Below are 22,447 nucleotides of genomic sequence, written 5' to 3'. Positions count from 1 at the left end.
TGAGTCTTTCACAGACAGATGAACAAACCACACAAACTGTACAAATTAGGAAGGTGTAATGAAATATTTTGCCTGATTCTCAACTGAAACCTGTTAATTGGCTATTCTTTGCAAACTACTGACTTTGTTTAAATATATTTAAACAACAGAATGTAGCTAGAGAAGCAACTTCTATTGTTACTTCGAAGCCCTGATGTCAATTTGGTAAACTTTGGAGAAGCAGTCAGATGCAAGTTGGAATTGTCTCTAAATATAAAGACACAGGTTTAATGCAATTCTGTCTTACAAGATGAACGGTTCACGGGAAAAATTTCTTTTGTAATCAGTAACTGATTCATTCTTAAATGACTGATCTTCTTCATACCACAAAATAATCTGTTCACATTCAATGTACCAGCCAAACCTGGCAGAGAAAAAAAATGAGGAAATGTAGTTACAGCTGACATGAAAATATAAAAGATCTCCAGTAGTATAAAATAAGCAGTAGATTTGATAATAGAATATGGTGAACACTGTCCTGGGTTCAGCAGTAGCAGTCACTTTTCTCCTTCTTAGGAGCTGGTGCAGTGCTGTGTTTTTGACTTTCAGCCTGGGAACAACGCTGATGACACTGATGTTTTTAGTTGTTGTTCAGTAATGTTTACTCTGACGAAGGAATTTCTCAGTCTCATGCTCTGCCAAGGAGAAGGAGAAGTCGGAAGGAAGCAGAGACAGGACACCTGAGCCAAACTAACCAAAGAGGTATTCCATACCACAGCACGTCATGCCCAGTATATAAACTGGGGGCAGTTACCTGGAAGGGCTAGATTGCTGCTCAGGTTGGGCTGGGTATCAGATGACAGGTGGTGAGCAGTTGTATGCTCTTCCCTTCTTACTTCCCTTATCATTATTATCATTGGTGGCAGCAGTAGTGGTTTTGTGTTATACCTTAGTTACTGGACTGCTCTTATCTCAACCCGTGGGAGTTACATTCTTTCGATTCTCCTCCCCATCCGTCCAGGAGCTGGGGGAGGAAGAACAGAGGGAGTGAGCAAGCAGCTGCAGGCTTCCGAGTTACTGGTTGGGCTTAAAACACAACAGCACAACTCAGGAATATTTATTCATCAGCTAGGTCTGTACAAATCTGCACTGACATTCTGATCTGGATAAACTGCACAGGTTTTGATCTGTCTCTGGAAAGACTGAAGAATTGCTGCTTCACCCAGGATATATACTAGAGAAGGCTTTTCATATCTTTCAAATGAGCACATAGTGTAGAGGAAGAATAAGAAAATTCTGATTCAAAATCAAATCTGAACAGAAACGGGGGCTGTGAAAATTGGGATTCAAATTGCATAGTCTGGATTCGAAATGATGTAACTTAGATTCAAATGAACTCCAGTTACAGCTAATCAACAGGAATACGTTTAATTTGTAAGGGCCAGATTCTAGCTACTTTACTCATATTGAATTAACAGTCTTCCTTTACGAAAAGCTCATCATAAATCGTGAGTCTACTCTTGAAGTAACAATATCACATCCAGTACTCCCTATCAGCTGATATAAACACATCAAGATGTCTGGTAGAGATAGTCCCTGCTATCTGCAGCTTCATAGTACTGAGTAGTTATCATCCTAATATTGATTACTGGTTAGATTACAGATGCAGATTACAGATGTGTGTGAATGAGAGATTTCCACAACATATCAAAGTGGAATCGTCTTTCTCATGAAATCAAAATAATTTTAAAACCAACATTTTTCTGCTTGGGTTTAAACACTAATATGCCTTGATGGCTTTCAACACAAAGATTCACTGCATATTTATTCTAATCAAGCTCCTAACACATACAGAGATGAGTCCTAATGAGTTACAATCTTTAAAGAAAATATCTAGGAGCCACTGTAGACAACTCAGTAACTCACACAGCAACATTGACACCAGCAAACCAGGCTGCAGGCTCCATGATACAGGAGTTCCGGTATGAAATATGTATAAAATGTTGGCATTTCATATCATAGTCTTAAAAGACACACTGAGATGTGGTCACTCTCACTTTGAAAAAGTAAAAATACAAGCAAACATATTTCAGGGAAAGAAAGCAATGGGCAGTTGATTATAGGATAAATAAGCACATTACAACACTAGTGAAGGAGTATTAATGCCCGTTTCAAAGCTACTCATGCAGCTTCATATGGAATGCTGTGTAAACTGTAGTTTTAACAGCTACAGTGGAACCACTGGCAAGCCCAAGAAGAAGATCAAGGAAATGAAGAGCCTAAAAGATGTAATGTAACCATTAAAAAATGGGGTCTGAGTGAGGGTTAAGTCTGATGGGACAATGTAAGCTGCAAGAGTAAGCATATTTTAAGTGAAAGGAAAACATACAGGAAGATAATTCAGTAGGAACTGACAAACTATGAATAAATGTAACCTAGAAATGAAACCCACTAGAAATGTGAGGTCTTCAAACAGCCTTACAGTAGGATTAGTGGTGGGCAAAAAACACAAAAAGCTCAAATGATTTTTACAAAGCGCTTGAAACTTTACGTATGAGAAAAAAAACTGTCTGGGGTTGCTCCTCTAAGAATAGCACTACAACATCTGTGGTTTAGGACATAAATTGACCTTCAGCAGGAGTTGAGGTGAAACCAGTACACTATACATACCTCTGTAGAGTGTAAAATAATAGACTACAGGAAGAGTCAGGCTGTTTCAATAAGAGAAGAAGTACATAAACCTCTTTCATAAGCTAACTGAAACCAGGGGTCTTCCAGTACTTTCAGTGGAATATGAGAAGTACCTTAAACATGCATCCTTAGTATTTCATTAAGTTTTTCACTTACACATTTTGTTTTCAATGGCTAAAAATTACTAGGCATACCAAGATTCACTTGCACCCAATGCTTTTAAAGGTCTGTAAGTTAATGGATCTAACATTTAGAGATGTTTTTACCTGCTTTGTATCTCAACATACAGGCTGCAATAGCCAGCTGCATCTTTTGCCCACCTGTAGTTTCAATTCCAAATTACTTTTCCTGACTCAGGAAAGAGAGATCAGTGATTTCTTTCTGAACGGATTACCAAGAGTAAAAGATCTGTATTTTGGACTTTGAGAGAGCAAAGCCAGCTGAAGCATAAGTTAAAAGGTGAAGAAGATGAGAAAAAACATGCAGGAAAAAAACTGCATACAGGTATGCTTCTAGAGTTACACAGTTCTCAGTTAAAACAACATGTACTAATAGAGGGATTAATGAGGACTAAAAACAAAACAGTCTACAGAAACTGAACGGAGTCAAACATTAAGGGTTAGAAATACATAGGGAAATGACTTACTGAATCATCCAAAGAAAGAAATGATATGTCATTTTAACAAACTGAGAAAAGCAAAGTTCAGCAATACCACAGTTTAAATGCTTCCCCTTAAGATGCGTTAAATGAAATTCATTTACTATAAAGTAAGCTTTTCCTGAATTTCTGGGCAGAATTTGTGCAAGGAGAAAAGGAGAAAGGCAAGTGAGACTGCACTGAATAATGATCAAGAGAAGAAGGGGAAATTTTCCAAAGACAAAATCCGTTGGTGGAGGGCTGCTTGGTAAAGGGTGCTATTCTTTCCACAGAAAAGAACTCTGGATGATCAAGAGACACATCATCAGAATATTTTTTCAGCCAGTATGTTAGTCAATCAGACCAGAATTGCTTTTACAAAGGAAAATTAGTCAATTGGTCCTTATCATTGAAAGTATTGCTTTGGTATGAATTTACAGAGAATTCATTAAAACTGTGCTCTTGGGCAGGTGTTTTTCCTGGAAACTGAGAGAAGAGAAATCTTTAATTAAAAAAAAAAGAAAAAAAATCCTATAAAAGTAACAAATGGAAGTCAGACTCACAGCTGGTATAAACTGGAAAGAAATCTTTGTCTTCTTATTGAGGACACACTTGGAGCAAAAGAGAATGGCAGTAGAGGTACCTCTCCCTACTGAGGGCTTTTCCACTGTTCCCGTCTCATCATCCACAAAGCAATGACTGGATTTTGTTTGGCTTTTACTTTTTCCACAAATTATATCCCAGTAGCAAAATCACCTTTCCACATGTAAAATGCTTGCTAAGAGCATATGACAGAGCTGCATCTGGGACATAGCTTCCATCTCAGCACAGGGATTAATTTGACACAGTAGCTGCGGGTCATGTCCTATGTCTGCACAGAGGGGTACCTGTATGTTGAATAAAGGTTTGTTTCTCAGTATGCTCAAAAAATTATGATCCGAATCTTCATCCATTATACAACAGTAGACACACTTTAGAGTTACACAAATGTCACTCTCCAGCAAGGAAAATGGCATGGGGAAAAAAAAGGGCCCAAGTTTTCAGCATGAGAAAATTAACACCTCCAAAGTCAAGTGACCTCAGCTGAGGTTCTGGTTTATTGGTTTAAACACCCCTTTCACCTTGAAAGAGTTTTCATGTACCTGATTTCTTTGTATCAGCTACAGCATCTCTTGAGCTATATGTCTTTACTCCTGAAAAACAGAGGTGACAGCATGTTTACCACTTGTTTCTACAAGTTAGACGAGCTCCCTGGTTAACTGGTGAACTCCAGAGCTCCTAAATCAAGAGAAGTGTTCATATGAACAACCACTTTCAATGAATCTGCATCTTAGTAAACTGCAGCTAAGTTTAATATTAATTTTATTTTACTGAATCTCTTTTCTTGCCTCTGATAATCTTTATGTGCAAATACTTCACTAAAAGCTCTAGATATTACATTTTTATTTGTATGTTAATCTAAATTGCTACTTAAACAAAAAGGACAGGATTGGAATGATCACAAATGTAAACAAGGTCTACTCAAGTATCTTCATCCTCTGTGCCACAATGGTATGTATGCACTTAAAGCATTTTGCTCATTAAACACAAAAGTGTTGGAGCAATATAAAATGCTGCTAACCTTCTTCTAATGCATCATTGGTTTGGAATAAAGCTTTTTATCCCCTTTGAGCTCAAGTGGCTAGATTGCCTGTGAAAAATTAACAACAAAACAAATTTACCTGTGTTTGCCAGGAAAAAAAAATAATCCTGCAATTTAGTAGGCAAAGGGTAGAGAGAAACATCACAATCCAAAATCAAGGAAACTCCAAGGTAGTACCTGGGTTGCAACAACATCAAATCCTATCTGATAACGTATTATCCTGCCTAGGATAGTTCCCATCAGCATCTACGAAGACATAGTGACACTGACTGTGAGTATCCTTCCCCAGCATCCTGAGACTACCACCTCATCCTCATCCCCTTTTATGAATATTCATCCATTCTGCAAACAATGTGAGCCCATCTGCCTGAAGTAAAGTTTGCTCCCTCCATTGCAAAGTGTTTCCCTGTCCAGCTGGTATTAGGCAATATATGAAACAGACAAAAGGCAGAAACAAGCATCAGCCCTTCATCTCTCTCTCAAACGTTGGTATGCCCTCTCTACCTTTCTCTGCAACTAAATTTTAAGTTTTTGAAATTGCTAAATAATGTCTCCAGCATAACAAGGGGAAAACTCTTAAATTCTTATGCAATATGAACAATATCCAATAATCCGGATGTAGAGCAAATAGCCTGAGACTTTTAATGTAAAAACCTCAAGACTTTTCAGGATTCATTTTGGTGGAAAAGAAAAGAACAAAAAAGTTGTTTGTTATCTAGGAATGGCCACATTATTTGAGTTCTTACAGTCAGCATAAATGAAAAACAGAGCAAAGTCCACAGACACCAAAAGCTCAGGAATATTCCTGACAGAAATACCTGTTCGTGTTGATCCATCAGATACACAAGAGTGGGTGTCCCCGAGCCCTGAGCACTGTGACCATTCATACTCAGATCAAACTCACACTCCTCATAAGTTTCTCTTTACCAAGAAACACATTGGGCTACAAGAGTGCTTCTCTAATAGGAAAAAAAAAAAAAAAGAAAAAAAAAATATAAACTCAGAATGATAGTATGGAAAAATAATCCATATTCTCTGTACCAGGCAGTCACACTAAATGCACATGATATGCACTATATGATCCCATTTACTGACTGTGAACTGCTTGAAGGCACAGTGGATTCACTCCTCTGAATGGTCAGACACAGATTATTGTTATTGCTGCTTATTTTACAGAACACAAATAGTGAGCTAAGCGCTTCAGAGAAGTGGAAAGATATAGTCCCCTTATCCAGTAGCCGTGTTAATTCATGGACTGAAACCCAGAGTTTAGGAACTCTCCTTACTTTCCTGTACATATTCCATAATTTCTAAGGTACTTAGAAATCAGGGAACTGAAGGGGAATATGAAGGAATAATTCAGGTTGCTGCAGCGTGAAGGCCTAAGGCAATTAATGCTTCAGTCGACAAAGTACTGCAAGCATTTCTGTAACAACCGGAGATATGCCAAATCAGGAAAGAAAAAAACCTCATGAACATAATGACTTCTAAAATTTTAATCTGAGGAATTCAGACACCAAGATATTAAAACTTTTGAAACATGCATTTATACACAGGCATAGCAAGATGTTTGTCTCCTTCATTTGCATACACACAGCCAGAAGTGATAGAGACAGCCTACCCACTTAGATCTGGTTCTAAGGCACACCTCACCTTTCCTAAATCAGATTTCTCCACCCAGCAGGAGAGGTGCACAGTAATTTCCTATTGCGCTTCAGAGGCCAAATCACAGCTCTGACAAGAGAGTGGCTCCCGATTCTAGCAAGGATTGCATGTAGCTATAGACAAGACCTTTTATCCCTTTCCACAGAGGATTTAACTCCATTGTCAGTCGATCATTCTGAAAAATATCAGGAAGCCATCTGAAATAACTCACATTCATCTGCCACTTTTACTAGCTTTAACTAAGTACCTAAATATCTCTCAAGTCAACAAGTATATCTGAGCAAACATACTTTTCTTTTTCCCCTGAAGTAAATCTAGTTATTGTGTATCTGATTCCGGAAGGACTTCCCAGTTCTGCAACAATAGTCAAACAATAGATACAGATTTGACATCTCTAGGAAAAAAACATACTTGTAGACTATTAAGCTAACTGAAGTTATGTCCGTAGTTATCCACGTCAATTCCAATAGCTCCAAAGCCGCATATAACCCCAGGCTCACTTGCACAGGGTTTGCCCAAAGCACAGGTGCTGGTAGAGCAACTACACACCTACTCCAGATACTCATATTTCCACATTTATTGTGCACCACACACATACATGCGAGGCTGCTACATGGGAACAGCATTAAGAGCCACAACCCTGAGAGTATTACCTTTAAAAAGAGTCTGTTTTTCACTTGTTCTGCAGACACGCCCTTCATAACGAGGATGATCAGGGGACTGGAGCACCTCCTGTATGAAGACAGGCTGAGAAAGTCGGGGCCATTCAGCCTGGAGAAGAGAAGGCTGCGTGGAGACCTCATAGCAGCCTTCCAGTATCTGAAGGGGGCCTACAGGGATGCTGGGGAGGGACTCTTCATTAGGGACTGTAGTGATAGGACAAGGGGTAACGGGTTAAAACTTAAACAGGGGAAGTTTAGATTGGATATAAGGAGGAAATTCTTTCCTGTTAGGGTGGTGAGGCACTGGAATGAGTTGCCCAGGGAGGTTGTGAATGCTCCATCCCTGGCAGTGTTCAAGACCAGGCTGGACGAGGCCTTGGGTGACATGGTTTAGTATGAGGTGTCCCTGCCCATGGCAGGGGGGTTGGAACTTGATGATCTTAAGGTCCTTTCCAACCCTAACTATTCTATGATTCTATAAATGCCAATGGCTAACTTACAAGGGACTCTACAATTCTCCTCCAATAAGTTATGTATGATCCAAACCCAGTAACTTCACTGCTCCATGTCAGTGATGGGGCAACTGTCCAAGTAAACACAGAAAAGCAAACCATGATATGCATGTTCTGTGCATGTCAGTGAAATGAAGAAAATGTGACACGATGACATGTGGATACTGCAAACAGCTTGCACTACGCCATGGCTGTGACAGAGCAGATAGGGGGTTGGCTTGACTAGCCTGATTTTGCATGTGCCCTTTGTAGCAACATAGGATCTTATCAGCTCCTCACACAAACATCTTTGTTCCTCCTTCCCTGCAGTCTGTACACGCAGCACAGACTTCTTCAATAGCTTTGTTAACCATCACATTGCCTTTTTAGTATTTCTAGACCTGTTTCAAAATTACTGTAAGAAAACAACTAATAGCAACATTTACAAAATCAGAAAAAAAAAACTGATATATTTGCATGATGTTTTTCCCATATAGACAAGCATTAAACAGCTGCTTTTCTGAAGAAGTAGCAGCAACCCAACAGGATTTAATTTAATTGGGGTCTAGAGCTACCTGCAATACCCACAAAATAAAGACCTGACAGAGAAATCATTTAAGGCATCTTGAAGAAGCATAAAACATAACACACCACCAACAATATTCTGAACATATGGTTTTCTTGAGTCTCATTCCTGTGAACTGGTTATAGATGACTTTTCAAAATTAAAAGCAATAACAGAACTTCTCAATAAATCACAATACAGAAGTTGCTGGTAAACTCATTATGGCAAAGATCTGTCTTGATACCAGCAAAACAACAACTTCTAATAATTCTTGTACTGAGTTTCTCTCTTAGGGGTATATATATTACCTCTTACTACACTACATCCCAGCGGCATATATTAGGTAGCACTTTTTCCACTCCCATGCTTCATATGTCACTTGTATATGCTCATATAAAACCTTGGGGCTTATGTAAGTTCTTTGAAGAAAAAAAGCACACCTATATGGATAAAGATACCACCAGGACAATGCCATGTGAATTCCAATTACAGCCTGGAGGAGTTGCTGTACAATACAGACACCAATAGACCAGCTGTGTGGGTGTACCTGGAGGAGGGATGCAGCAATTCACAGCTGTTTCACTGCCCTTAAGGAGATGTTTCCAGCTCTTATACCACAATCTGGTCACTGTTCTGCTCTAACTTCTGCTGGATCTGAATCAGGCTGGAAAGGAAAACTTTAGGTCTCTTGTCAGTTCCACTCTGAGCCAATATACAAGGAACCTGGAGAGAGACTATTCATCAGGGACTGTAGTGATAAGATAAGATGGAATGGGTTTAAACTTAAACAGGGGAGATTCAGGTTAGATCTTAGGCAGAAGTTCTTCCCTGTGAGGGTGCTGAGGCGCTGGCATAGGGTGCCCAGAAAAGCTGTGGCTGTCCCATCCCTGGCAGTGTTCAAGGCCAGGTTGGACACAGGGGCTTGGAGCAACCTGCTCTAGTTGAAGGTGTCCCTGCCCATGTCAGGGGGTTGGAACTGGATGATCTTAAAGTCCTTTCCAACCCAAACCATTCTAGGATGATTCTATGGATGTGAATTCAAGATCTGGATTTCTTAAACCGTCATTCTTCCTGAAAAACTGCCTGGCAGTGTCTCTAAGAAGAAAAATGTATTTTCCATCACACAGTGCCACGTTTCTCTTTAGATTAATCACTTCTTCATCTTAATAATACTAAAGTTAGCACATCCATTCAAAGCCATAAAGAAGAGTACTGTAGTGTCAAAATGCCTGACAACTCCCACAACTTTGGCAGACGATGAAAGGCATGTCCAGTGGCAATGCCTGAAAGGTTCAATACATTGCATTTCCACAAATTCCGCAGACTGTGAAAAGCCCCCTGTCCACCGTGTAACAAGAACTCCTGTTAAATTTAAGATTCTTCTGCTTTCTCCCTTTCAGGAACTGTGATTTTCAGAAGTTGTCACATGTGTTTCAATGTTTCATAGAGAATAAACCAGCCTGAATGTTTCTTTTGCTATTTTAATTAAGCTCAAGCTTCTACCTACTTACATTTTCTTTAAAAATGCATAAAACTATGAATTAAATATATGCATTATTACTCATCAAATTGTTTATCTCTGTACTAATTTTATATATACACAGATTAAATATTCATGTGTTCCTTCTCCTTTTCAGAGCATCCTATGTCCTAGTTCCTTTTTCTTCCACACTGGTGTTTCCAGTTGCATTGTATAAGCTGAAGATCATCTAGGTAAAAGCATCCTTAGGGACTTCTGCCTAAAAATTCCAAATTAAGCGGGGTTTTTTTTCCTATATTAGTAGTGGAGAGCTGTCCATATGCTTATGTTAAGCCTGACAGATCTTTGATTACCCCTCAGCTTGTAGTTATGCAGCTATAATGCAGTTTAGATACATTCCAAAGTTGTTAATGGCTCAACACACTGAGACCTTGAAGAATAACAACCAAGGTTATTTAGTAATGTAAGGCAATAAAACAAAATAGGCTTCACCATGTATGCAAGAGTAGTAAATGCTTTGCTGATTTTAAGGCATATGTTTCTTCTCTCCAAACATAAATGATTTAACTGCTAGACACACGCACAAATACAAAATCACAAGCCAGATTTACTGCAAACTTTGCAAGCTGCAGTAAATAGGTAAGGACATAAATTGCTGGCAATTAGGAATTTACTGAAGAGGGTAGTTAGGGGAATTGCGCTGATTCAGACAGATGAAATGCAAATACATTGTGCTTACGTATACAGGGCTGCTGCACCTGTGCCCTAGCTAAAGCACTAAATCAGCAAGCGCAACCCAACCCGAGGACCCCAAGGAAGCACATCACAATGTAGCAATGAAATCTTAGATATATGCTGTTTCCACTGATGTTAACTGGGCCTGTGCTTGTTTGGCACCTCTGAAGGCCACATCAACGCTGTATTTATAAACCATATCTATGCAAACAAGCACTGACTGCCACCAACACTGCTTCTAAGTACAGACCTGAGGCATTGTGAAACTGCTAATGGCAGCAAGATGCTGGAATTCCTTCTCTCAGAGAATATCTCACTGCTCCCCTGTGTCCTGCTTTCGTGTCACACTGAAAGGTGACACTTGTTACCCTAAGAACTCACTAGCACTGTACGAAGTGACTGGCTATAGACGAATGATCATCAGCAGAGGCACTGTTTCAGCTCCTGGAGATTACATGGCTGAGTGAGGCCATTCATGCATGGCATGGATCAAAATGTCCCCACTGCCTGTGGGTTAGCAAACCTGTTTACGGAGCTACTACTCTACCAAAGTATTCAGCTTTCAATGCATCGTTGTGGAGTACTCCAAGCTGAGGAAAAGGGGTTGGGTGGAATACTTCTACCGGGAACACTCACAGTGGCAATGCCACTTCTACAGGGGCTCTGGCAGCAGGCTGAAACAGAAGGTTGATGACTTACAAGCCAAAAGAAATACAGGTGGGAAGGGGCATATTTGAATGGCTGTAGTGCAAAACACACAGGAATCACACACAGACTCAGCAAAACACACACACAAATGGAACAGACCATTGTAGCTGTCACACAGCCTTGGTGGGCAGGAATGCTCACCCCTTTCCCTGCCATCCCTTCAGCAGTCTTGGCCCAGGACAGGCGTAACACAAATCCCCAGTCTGCTACACAAGTGGCAGATGAACTTCCTTGCAGAAATTGATCTTAAGTAAAATCTGCCATGAAAAGTCCTTCTCTTTCTGTTCCAAGTACACGATTCAATAACTTAGGATTGCATTTAGCATCCAGTTGTTGGTATTCATGACTGCTTGAGTCTCTGCACTGGTGCATGCAAGGTCCTCTGCCCTCAGATCAAGTGGGTATGGCATCCAGTGGAGGCAGCCATTGGCAGGAGTAATAACTATTGTTCCGATTCAGTCTATAGCTAAAATAAGCTGTAACACAAGCCAGGCACAAGGGAAATCCATTCAATGAGCAGCTTGAACAAATCTATGTTCAATTAATGTAGCTTTTCAAACACTGTGACAGTGTTTGTGTGCTAAGAAGATGGTTAAGACATTGCTGCCACCAATCATTACGGCAGTTCTCCTTCCTCTCGGGAAGCAGTGTCAGTCCAGGAATGGAGCACAATTAGCAGTAACGAGAGTATGTGGGGGAGTGCAGGATGAAAGGCAAGACTGAAATGACTATCGAGGCATCCCTTAGGAGAAAATGAACTTATGAAGAGAGGATAAGGACACAGAAGTAAAAGACAGAAAAAGAAGGAATGGGGGAAACATCAGAGACAACAGCTGGAGAGGAGAAAAGGAGAGAAAATCTTGATGAAAAAGGAGTCTGAAGAAGAACAAACATTATTCTGCTATCCACGGTATTAATGTTGTCTAATTTGGGGTAGGTTTGTCCCTTTTGTTCCTTGCTCTGCCCCCTTTGTCATAACTGCCCAGTTCACTCCACCTATTGCATTTAGTCAGCACAGAGAAGAAACAGCACCAAGATACAGAACTGGCCATTTTCTGCCAGATATAATGTATAAGGGCTGAACTCTACTACATATTCCTCCATTCTCTACTCTGTCCTCTTCCCAGTCAGTCATCTTCATGAAACCTCAGGGAGTTTGCCATCTCATCATGCTGCCCCTCCTTCTTGTTTAGCTACAATTAGCAAACAGGTTCCAAGTTATTAAAGGAGGACTGACAAACTCATGGAGGGCCTGACAGATGGACCAATTATATAAACCTTCGTTCCTTAGGCATCCAGGCTGAAAAGAGGAACAAACCATGAGGAACACGAATCACACTAGCAGTAGAAGGAAAGTGGCTGAAGGAGTGGGGGAGCAAGGGAGTACAAGACAAAGGGAGTTGAAGGGTAAGGGAATGGCCAACAGTAGGTGGTGATGTTACTGGAAGAGGTCTGGAATGACATGTTAGAAAAGGCAGCTGGTTTTGAAAGGAGTGTGTTACCTGGAGCTGTAAAGATGCTCTGTAATGACAGGAGCACCCTTGGAGAAAGAGTTTGCTGGGAATGCTCTCCAGGAAGTTATAAAGGGAGCACAAGAAGTTAGAGGATAAGGTTAAGGACAGAAAAGCTGTGAATAACTATTGAAATCTTTAAGAGATGAAGAAAAAAATTAAGAATAGAAAAGATCTCTCATTTGTGCAAAGTGAGATTCACCAAATTCAACGTTGCTATGGTGATTGACACCACCTGAGGACCCAGGTTCAACTGTTTAAGGCAATGCATATAATTATGTTTTTTATTTTCCAAATAAGTACTTGTAGCCTCTTGCTTATATATAATGTGTTTCATAATTCAGAATTCTGCTGTGGTTTGACAGCTGACTGATGTACTTTCATTACTAAAGCCAGTAGCAGTTTTAACTGGAAGGGTGCAATTAAGAAGTATGTTATGCAACAAATGCCTTTTACAACTTAAATGGCATTTGAAGAAATGTGGTTTGCTTAGCAGACTTGTTAAAAAAAAAAAGCAGAAAAATTCAGTCTTTAGAAGATTGGTTTCATTTTAGAAGTAAAGGAAGGTCAGTAACAAAGGGTAGTCCTTCAACAGTCCTGTGTCACCCTGCATAGACAGCAGGGATCCAAGAATCCACTTCAGCATTACTACAAAGTTCTCCAACTTTCAGCAAGTTATTTAAATCCCTATGCTTCTGATTCTCAACTTGAATAACTGCTGGAACAAAACTTACCCTAAGGATGTATTTTGAGACTTCAGTAATAATTCCTAAGTGCTTTGAAAAGTGCTACATCATGTAAGTGAAGAATGTCATTATTAAAATTATGCTTCAGAAATCATCACTAACAAGGATTTGTTCTATAGCTAAAACTGCGCCAAAAACATTATTAGCTTGCAAATCACAAAGCTCCCATCGACACACAGGCGAGAGCTGTGAATGTACTGCAAGGGATACGTGCACCCAGCATCACTGCGTGTTGTAATGCTCAGCTGCTACTACCAGTTAACCTGCAGCAGTGCAAAGCTCACTGCAGACCCACATGCACAGCCCCTTTTCATCTGCAGACATCCAACCAGCAGCACCTCAGCTAAATATTAAATATCTGTAGATTAATTCTGCTAGCAGATGCTGCAGTCTCTACTGCAGCATAGGGGTAGCCTAGCAAACACAAGTAATTGCCAGGCTTAGCAAGAGGGGGAGTATGACCATGTTGAGGCTTGATTCCTGTTATGGGGTCTGACTGACAGTGACAGTTATGCTGTTCCTTGGTGGTGTTTTTAGAAAATGAATTTGTATCTGGTTAGGATTCTAGGACACCTTTGTTTGCACAGATGTTAGTTTGGTACCGCCACTGGCTTCATATTGAAAAATCATATTTCAAGACACATTTTAGAAAGCAGACTGATTGAATACAATATAGGGAGGGAGTTTTATTTAGGAGCAATAAGGAGTGTATGTAAGCTATAAAAGAAGCATTAATTATGTGAAAAGGAGGCCTGTCTCTGTCTCACTTCATACAGAAAGTTATTAAGCTAATGCTATCAGAAAAGGTGTTAACCATTTTCTTAGAGAACACACTCTTTCGTGTAAACTGTTCAATACTCTGAAATTTTAGGAAAGCTGCTTGTGATTTGGAAGTGGCCTATGTAAGTTGTTGTTTCTCATGAATATGATAAATATGCAGGACAAATGTTCACATCACCTGGCATTGTTTTTATGTAAACACTGAGATGACTGATTGTGTAATACAACAAGGTTACATGATGCTGTGACTGCCTGCTAATGTGAAAAGGTTGTTAGGTTAGCTGTCTCCTTGTCTGGAGGTGCTTAACCATCTTTGCCTACAAACTCAGATGGAAAAATAATCACTTTTCTAAACACTATTTCAGAAGAAGAGGCAGCATCTTCTGCAATAGACACGTCATTATCCTCTACCAAGATTTCATTGAAAAGAACAGTATTTTGAAGCATCCAAGGTACGTTATACAAAGGTAAGCCTCTGAACTCATTTCAATGTTTTTTAAACTTCCTTTAAATTTCAACTTCTTTTTTACCCAGATAGGGTAAAAAGCCTATTTTAGAAAATAATAACAAAAAGACTGAAAATCCTACCTCTGGTCTGCGAGTTTCATGAAACAAGAACAGATGCAAGCAAGATTTTGTTATATATGTAGTGCACAGATTATGTATGCCTAGACTGAAAAGCTTACTAAAACATCACAGTGCTGAGCCAATTGAAGGCTCAAAGCTAATTCTGAAGCTAGACATACTTGAAAAATAGAAGTTTTGACACCTTCTATGAAAGGGTGAGAAAGCAGCTGTTACGAACATTCTTCAAATTGAATGTTGAAATTGTTCATACAGCACTTTTTCTGCAATACAGTATGTGGCTAACTTTTATAGCTGGGATGCCTCCCAAGGGAGATGCATCTCTCCAGCTGAGAACCAATGGCTTAAACCACATATTCCTGCTGACAGAAAATGGTTATATCCTTGATTTACCTCCTCCAGGACAGCACCTTACACAGCTTTTTGGAGCAAATGACAAATACTTGTCCTGTGTTCATGAATCTTATCTAAGTTTACTCCAGTTGGCCACAATGGAAGTACATATACTGCTTCATTTAACTGTGATGCATCAAACGGAAAGCCAGTTTTGTGTTGATTTGGAAAGTACTTATTTCTCTGTGGTGTATATAAAGATAGGACACTGTTCTGGGGCTCACTGCTAGTGTTGGAATGCTCTACTCCTGCTTCAATAACAAACCTATTGACTAAGGTGAAACTAAAGAGGAGACACAAAAGGGACTGTAAACAAAGTGACTGGAATTAGATCACAGTTTTACTTTGGAATGCTTCCTGTCTTATATAAAACTATTCCTCATCACTGCTTGTTTTTTGGCAGTGATGTGCCTTACAAAGTTACAATGAAGATCAACCACTTCTGCACCAACAGAAAGAATCCAAACCCCCTATTTGCTTGTGTAGAGAAAAGTCTTGAGTCTCAGTCTGAAGAAACAAAAAGAACACTTCCTGCTGTTTTCAGGGTGTGTTTTAGATAAAATATGTTTATATTCAACAATTCAGAATAGCTCTTCTTGCCTCAGCCCAGGCCACAAGAGTCACGATGAGCCTCTGCCCCAGTCTTAAGGCTGGCTGGGCTCTGCGCCCACTGCATCACTCTGAAGAGTTGCCCTATGCACCTCTTCAACTGCCTCATCTTTACTTACATTGTACCTTTTTGCCTGCCTCCACTGCTCCTCATTAGCCGTTTCATGCACTGCACAACACACTGAGACATCTGCATTGGTTGGGCTTCTAATTGCTGCTCTAATTTTCAATAATTTCAGAATACTACTAATGAAGGTGCATAAATACTTAGCAGGTTTGCACAAATGCTCTCCCACAGTCTCCACCAGTAGCATCTTTCAAGACTTGGCAGCACACCCTTAAAGCTGGAAAGTTAAGGGTGGGGGGTGGGAAGAACATTTGTTGTGTTCTGGAAAAATAAGGCATATGAAAGTCACTGCAATCAATCTGAATTTCTTCCTGTTAAAGTCTAACCCTGTTTTACAGCTTTGTTTTGTTAGTTTTTGCCAAATCCCCAGATTCATCTTGTAATAATGTGCTCTCTCCCCAGAGACCGAGCTGGTGCCTTTCATCAGCACCAGTCTTCCAGAAGTTCCACTTAGCTCACAAAACAAACACAGTGTTTGGCATAATATTTCAAAAAGGTCATACTGTGCTTCCTAACTTAATGGCGATTTATATTGCTTTACAACACTTGAATTCACACTCAGCTACCAAGTGGAGCCATGACATCTAAAAATAAATGCTTAAAAGCTAAATAAAAAAAAAAAAAAGCGCCCTAGATACCTGCATTAGGAAATGTTTTCTGTTTATCTGAAGGCAAATTCTGATGCCCTGCTTCACAAGTCCTTTAACTCAAGGGTACATCCACTGAAAATAGCAGGATAGATACTGAGGCAGTTACTCCCAAGTCTTAGTGACATAGGTTCCAAAATACTCATAATCTACTTCATACAACCACCAGCAAAGAGTACCTTGAATTTAGTATGTATTATCACATCCTTTGAAAGAAGGAAAAGGTATTAGTCATAGAAATTACAAAATGGTTTGGGTTGGAAGGACCTTAAGACCAGCTGGTTCTACTCCCATGCCACAGGCAGGGACACCTCACACTAGACCAGGTTGCCGCAAGCCCCATCCAACCTGGCCTTGAGCACTGCCAGGCATGGGGCAGCCACAGCTTCTCTGGGCAGCCAGTGCCAGAGCTTCACCACCCTCACAGTAAAGAACTTCTTCCTTATATCTAACCTAAATCTTCCCTGTTTCAGTTTGAACCCATTACCCCTTGTCCTATCGCTACAGTCCTTGATGAAGAGTCCCTCTCCGGCACCCCTGTAGGCTCCCATCAGACACTGGAAGCTGCTCTGAGGTCTCCACGCAGCTTCTCGTCCCCAGGCTGAACAGCCCCAACTTTCTCAGCCTGTCTTCATATGGGAGGTGCTTCACCCCCCTTATCATCCTTGTGGCTCTGATTCACAGAGGAACTCAAAGCACACATGCCATGTGCAACAGTCAGAGACCTGCTCTACACGCACATGAACTAGTGCCAATCCCCAAGTCTGGAAACCACACCAGGCTGATGGTGAGCTTGGCCTATGAATCTTAGCTCAGCACTTCACTCCCCCCTTCCCTGGTCCCTGGCTCACATCTGATTTCTGATTAGTGAAAAGGAATTTCACTACAGCTGACAGTGCCATTTTAGAATGCAGCTGCTGAAAAGTCAGAAAAGAAGCATTTGCCCATAGGTAACCACTTAAAGTAAAAAGCTGATAGTAACTCTTCTTTTGCTGAAATGGAAAAGTTTAAACCTAAGCTATTGTTTCTTTGAGGCAGTACAATCTGATTAACCAGCACAACAAAGCTTCACAGGAATTTATAGCAAGCACAGCTTGAAAATACAGCCGTTGTGATTAAAGCAAGTTATCCTCTACCACGCTTACACACATCCATAGATTAAGATGTATTTTACCAATTCATTCATTTACATAGAAAGTCAGCTGAAAGGAATGGGCATTTACTTACTTCTACTTGAACCACTGCCTCCATACCCTTTTTACCTGCACAAGTGAAGTAGCCCTACATGGAGACCACTTATGTGCAAGTGCTAAAGCCACAAAATTGAAACAGGGACAGGTACATGGGCCACAAACAGTTAAAAGGTTCATGCTTCCCACATCACACTCTTTACCTTACCTGTAGTATTTGCAGCAATTCCCTATGCTTTAAGGGAGAGTCACTGCAAATGCCACTGACTCAATTTTTGTTTCCTAATTTGTATTTTCTTGTACATATTTCATTTTATTGCCTTTCAAGCTACACCAAATCTTTCAAAATTGCAATGTGCCAAAATTGTAGTGACAATTTCACAGGTCTGGGAATCCTCCCTCAGTGTTCCCACTTATTCAAACCACAGGTTTTCACTCACTTGCTTATAAAGATATAGTAATCCTAGTACTTCAAATGTGCACATTCAACATTATGTTTCCCAGAAAATGTTAAAAAAAATCCCTATTCTATGAAGAATTACTATATCAAGCTCTGTATTGGCACATCAATATCACAGTAGATCTGAAAAAGGTACCCAAAATGAAAATCATAATTTTGCTCTTTTTACATTACTTTTCAAGTAGCTATACTATGTAATTCTCTGGTATTTTAAAATTCTCCATTTCCTAACAAGGAATGATAAAGGCTAGATTAACCCAAAGAAGTTATTGTAATTAGCAATGTCCAGATTTAATGTGCTATGCAGTTAATTCTGTATTTCTGATATCCTGTGAAGCTTATGCTGATATCACATTGGTTTATGTGCAATGTGTCTTAAATTTAATGCATGTTTTACACTAATTTCAGGTCTCCACAATTTTCCTTTAGGATAATTATGGAATGGTGATTAAAGCATGAATACAAAAGGCTAAGAGAACATTTATCCTAAATCCAAATGCCACAAAAGCCATTTGTAGTTTTCCAAGTGGAGGTGCACTTATGAATATTACACAGATCTCAGGCAGCTCCACTCAGCTGTTTTTCCCCTAACATCACTATTTAGCCTTCCATAATTTCTGTCTCTTTGATCTGTCCTCAAAATACAGTCTGAATTTAATGATAGCCAAAGATGCTGGGGGGCTTTTCATTACTTCTGAGAACTTTAGGTGAAAAAATCAGTATGTACTACTCTCAGGCAGTGGCTCTTTCCTCACACTATATCAAGAGCCATTCCATTAACTTCATCTGCATGGCACTGGGAGTGGTAGACCAAACTGGAAGTATTACTCCCTCCTCTAAACAACAACAGTAAAAACCCCCCAAAATTTCTCCAACAGTTGCTACCTCTAGGTAGAAAAGTGACAGCAGTTGTCTAAAACATTGCATCTTACAGATCTAATGCTCCACAGACCTGCTGTGCTATACTGAGTAGGATGGGAGGTGGCCAAGGATGAAAAGAACATTTTCCTTGCCATTTGTTAAGATTCTGGAAATGCCACAGGTAGTGTCCTGCCTGCCCCAAAACCAGGAAAAGCCACAAAACAAGCAGAAAGTCTGCCAAAAAGAGGATCTTTGGTTTCACATTGATCACTCCAAACTGCAGCGAACATCTGACTCACAGAAGCCCCAAAGAACTGACTCAGACCCTACAGAGCAGCTGCTACAGCTGAGCATCAAACTACAGGGTGGAGTTTGGTACCACACATCTAACTGGGGTTTTAATGCTAACACTGATGTTTTCTAAGAGCTGTTTCTATCTCCATACAGCCTTACCATTGGCTGTGCAGTGACTTGGTGATATTCCACAAGCATTTAAAACATGAAATGGCTGCCATGAGACAGAACAAACAAATATTTAAAACTAAAATAATCTTTTCCCTTCTACAAAAAGAGACAAATACTGCAATATTCTGAAGTGAGTAGCAGAAGTATCGTAAGTTGTGATAAATTATTTCATCTTATAAACTTTCTTCCTTTGGGCACAAACTACTTTCAGTATTTGTTTTAAATAACTAAATGATATTCTTCTATGAACAGAGAGAATAAACTGGAAATCAGATGCATAGTCATCCCCCATCACATTTTTGTGGATCCATAATGAAATATTTGAGAAATTGTATATGCTGCCTGTGATCATGATTGTTCTGTTCATTAGCAAGTACACTTTCAGCCACAGTGCCAATTAAATCTACTTAGCTATGTTTGGAAGTTAATTAATAGTAAATTAAAGTTCTGAATTTCATACATATTTTTAATCCATACATTAGATTTATCTCATGGCTGGCATTTCAGAAGAATTTTTCGTCAAATTATTGTCATCTAAGAAAGTGAGCTACTAAAATGGCATTTGTGCTTCATTTTGTGGTGTCATTAAAGGGCATCCTTCAGTATTGGCAAGGAATCCTTTCTGCCTCTTTGTATTTGTAGTAGCTGTCTATATTGCACCACCATTAATAGAACTTCTGTCAAAAACTAGAGGAAAAGATCCTTCAGGCTCCTAATTGACTTCACCCTTGTCTACTTACACTCACAGGACACTGTTACTCTTTCCCACCTAGCAGGCTACCAGATGTGGTAAACAGAAGCCAAATGAAATCATCTGCCCTTCAGATCAGTAAGCATAGGTAAGACAGACTTTTTTTTATTTCTTTTTCTTTTTCACATTAAGATATTTATTTCATAGAGTCCCAGAATGGTTTGGGCTGGAAAGGACCTTAAGCTCATCCAGTTCCAACCCCTGCCATGGGCAGGGACACCTTCCACTAGAGCAGGTTGCTCCAAGCCCCTGTGTCCAGCCTGGCCTTGAACACTGCCAGGGATGGGGCAGCCACAGCTTCTCTGGGCACCCTGTGCCAGTGCCTCAGCACCCTCACAGGGAAGAACTTCTGCCTAAGAGCTCATCTCAATCTAACTTCTGTCAGCTTGAAGCCATTTCCCCTTGTCTTGTCATAGCATGGCATATACAGTATTATTTCATTGTATTTAATGATATGGTATATACCAAATTATATGGTATTATCTAACTAATTTCTGTATACTAGAAATTAATTAAAACTGACATGTAAGAGTAGAAAAAAGCTAAACACCACCTCAAGAAAACAGTGAAAGGGGTCATAATTATTTGTCAAGCTTTCATAGTAATTAGGTGACAGACATAAGCTTTGTATCACCGTATTTTTCACAGGGAATTAGCTAGTTCTTTCCTCAGTTTGCTTCTATATATGCTATGGGCTATGATATATTTCTAAGTCCAGACTGGGGCTGAGATGCCACCTCAGCCATGGGTCACTAAGACACCTCAGGAAGCGGCATATAGTAAATCCCTTTTGCAACAGGAAATACTGCAACAGGCATGAGCTAAACATGGTGTTTCCTGAGACACCTTTTCTTTGCTCAAGAAAAACAAGGATCAGGCAGGGAAGAGGGAGGATCCAAAACTGGGGCCTGGTGAAGGGTACTTTCTTTACTTCAGATTGTATTGCACACTACAGCAGTAACTGAGCTACAGACCCAAATCATAATGAAGGTACAACAGCCTAATTAGGTTGCTTAGCCCTGGGACTTCCTCAAGGTCAGGCCAAATCCTGTATTTTTCATTTTGCAGTGTCAGCAATACACAAGGGAGGAGGACTGCAATCCTCCAGATGAAACCGATACAGACATAGTAACTTTATTTGCATCAGCCTTCTCATGCATCATGATCAAGACTCAGCAGCGCAAATCCATCTCACTGAATCTCTGGGGCCATTGACTTTGGTAGAATTGAAAGAGACATGAAACCTCCAATGACCATTCAAGACTGTAAATTGCTTGTTCAGGAGCCCATCATGATTTCATAAGTCATTGGGAAGAACAAGGAGACATTAGAAATGGAACATAATCAATTCTTTTTGATAACAGCTATTTTAAAGAACAGTTAAGGTCAGCTGCAAAATACAACTGTAACTGTACATCTTAGCCTGCAAAATTACTCCTTGCTAATACAGTTATTGCAGCATACACTAAGCAATCTGTGTTATGGAGCTTATGGAATTTGCTTAAAAACCCACCCTTTTACAACAGGATGACACTCAGAAGGATGTCTGGAGGGAGTGTTAGTTCATATGTAAAGCACTGCTCTGAGTCACCAGTCAGCTATGTGATAAAATTGTCTATGTAATTCTACTGGTGACCTACTGAATAGAAGCAAAAACCAGACAAGAACCCTTAATCTACTAGTTATTCTGAAATAAAATGTGTTTGAAGTCAGTCTGTGACAGCCAGATCCTTTCTGCACGATCCACTGAATGTTAGCATGTCAGAAGACGTGACAAATAAAGAGATCACAAATCCCTGTAGTTTATTTCAGTATCACTTTAAAATAATGCTTCATCTGATCTTCTAATTGTATTCAAATTAATTAAAACCCATTTATCACTACAAGTTCTCTGAAGTACTTGAGGATTCAAAGCCAGTTTTTCTTGCTCTGTCAAATATCCTGGTTTTCTGAGTGGGTAGGATGTGACTTACAAATTACCATGACGGATAACTTTATAAGTAAGGACATGGGTCAGTTTTTCATTAAAATTAAAAGGTCCTGATTCTCTGTTGTGAGATTATCAAG

The sequence above is a fragment of the Pezoporus occidentalis genome, unplaced genomic scaffold (genome assembly GCF_034315485.1).
Source record: "Pezoporus occidentalis ecotype Australia unplaced genomic scaffold, CSIRO_AGI_Poc_V1 ctg118, whole genome shotgun sequence".
In the NCBI taxonomy this organism is placed as follows: domain Eukaryota; kingdom Metazoa; phylum Chordata; class Aves; order Psittaciformes; family Psittacidae; genus Pezoporus; species Pezoporus occidentalis.
This window is presented reverse-complemented; position numbering follows the sequence as displayed.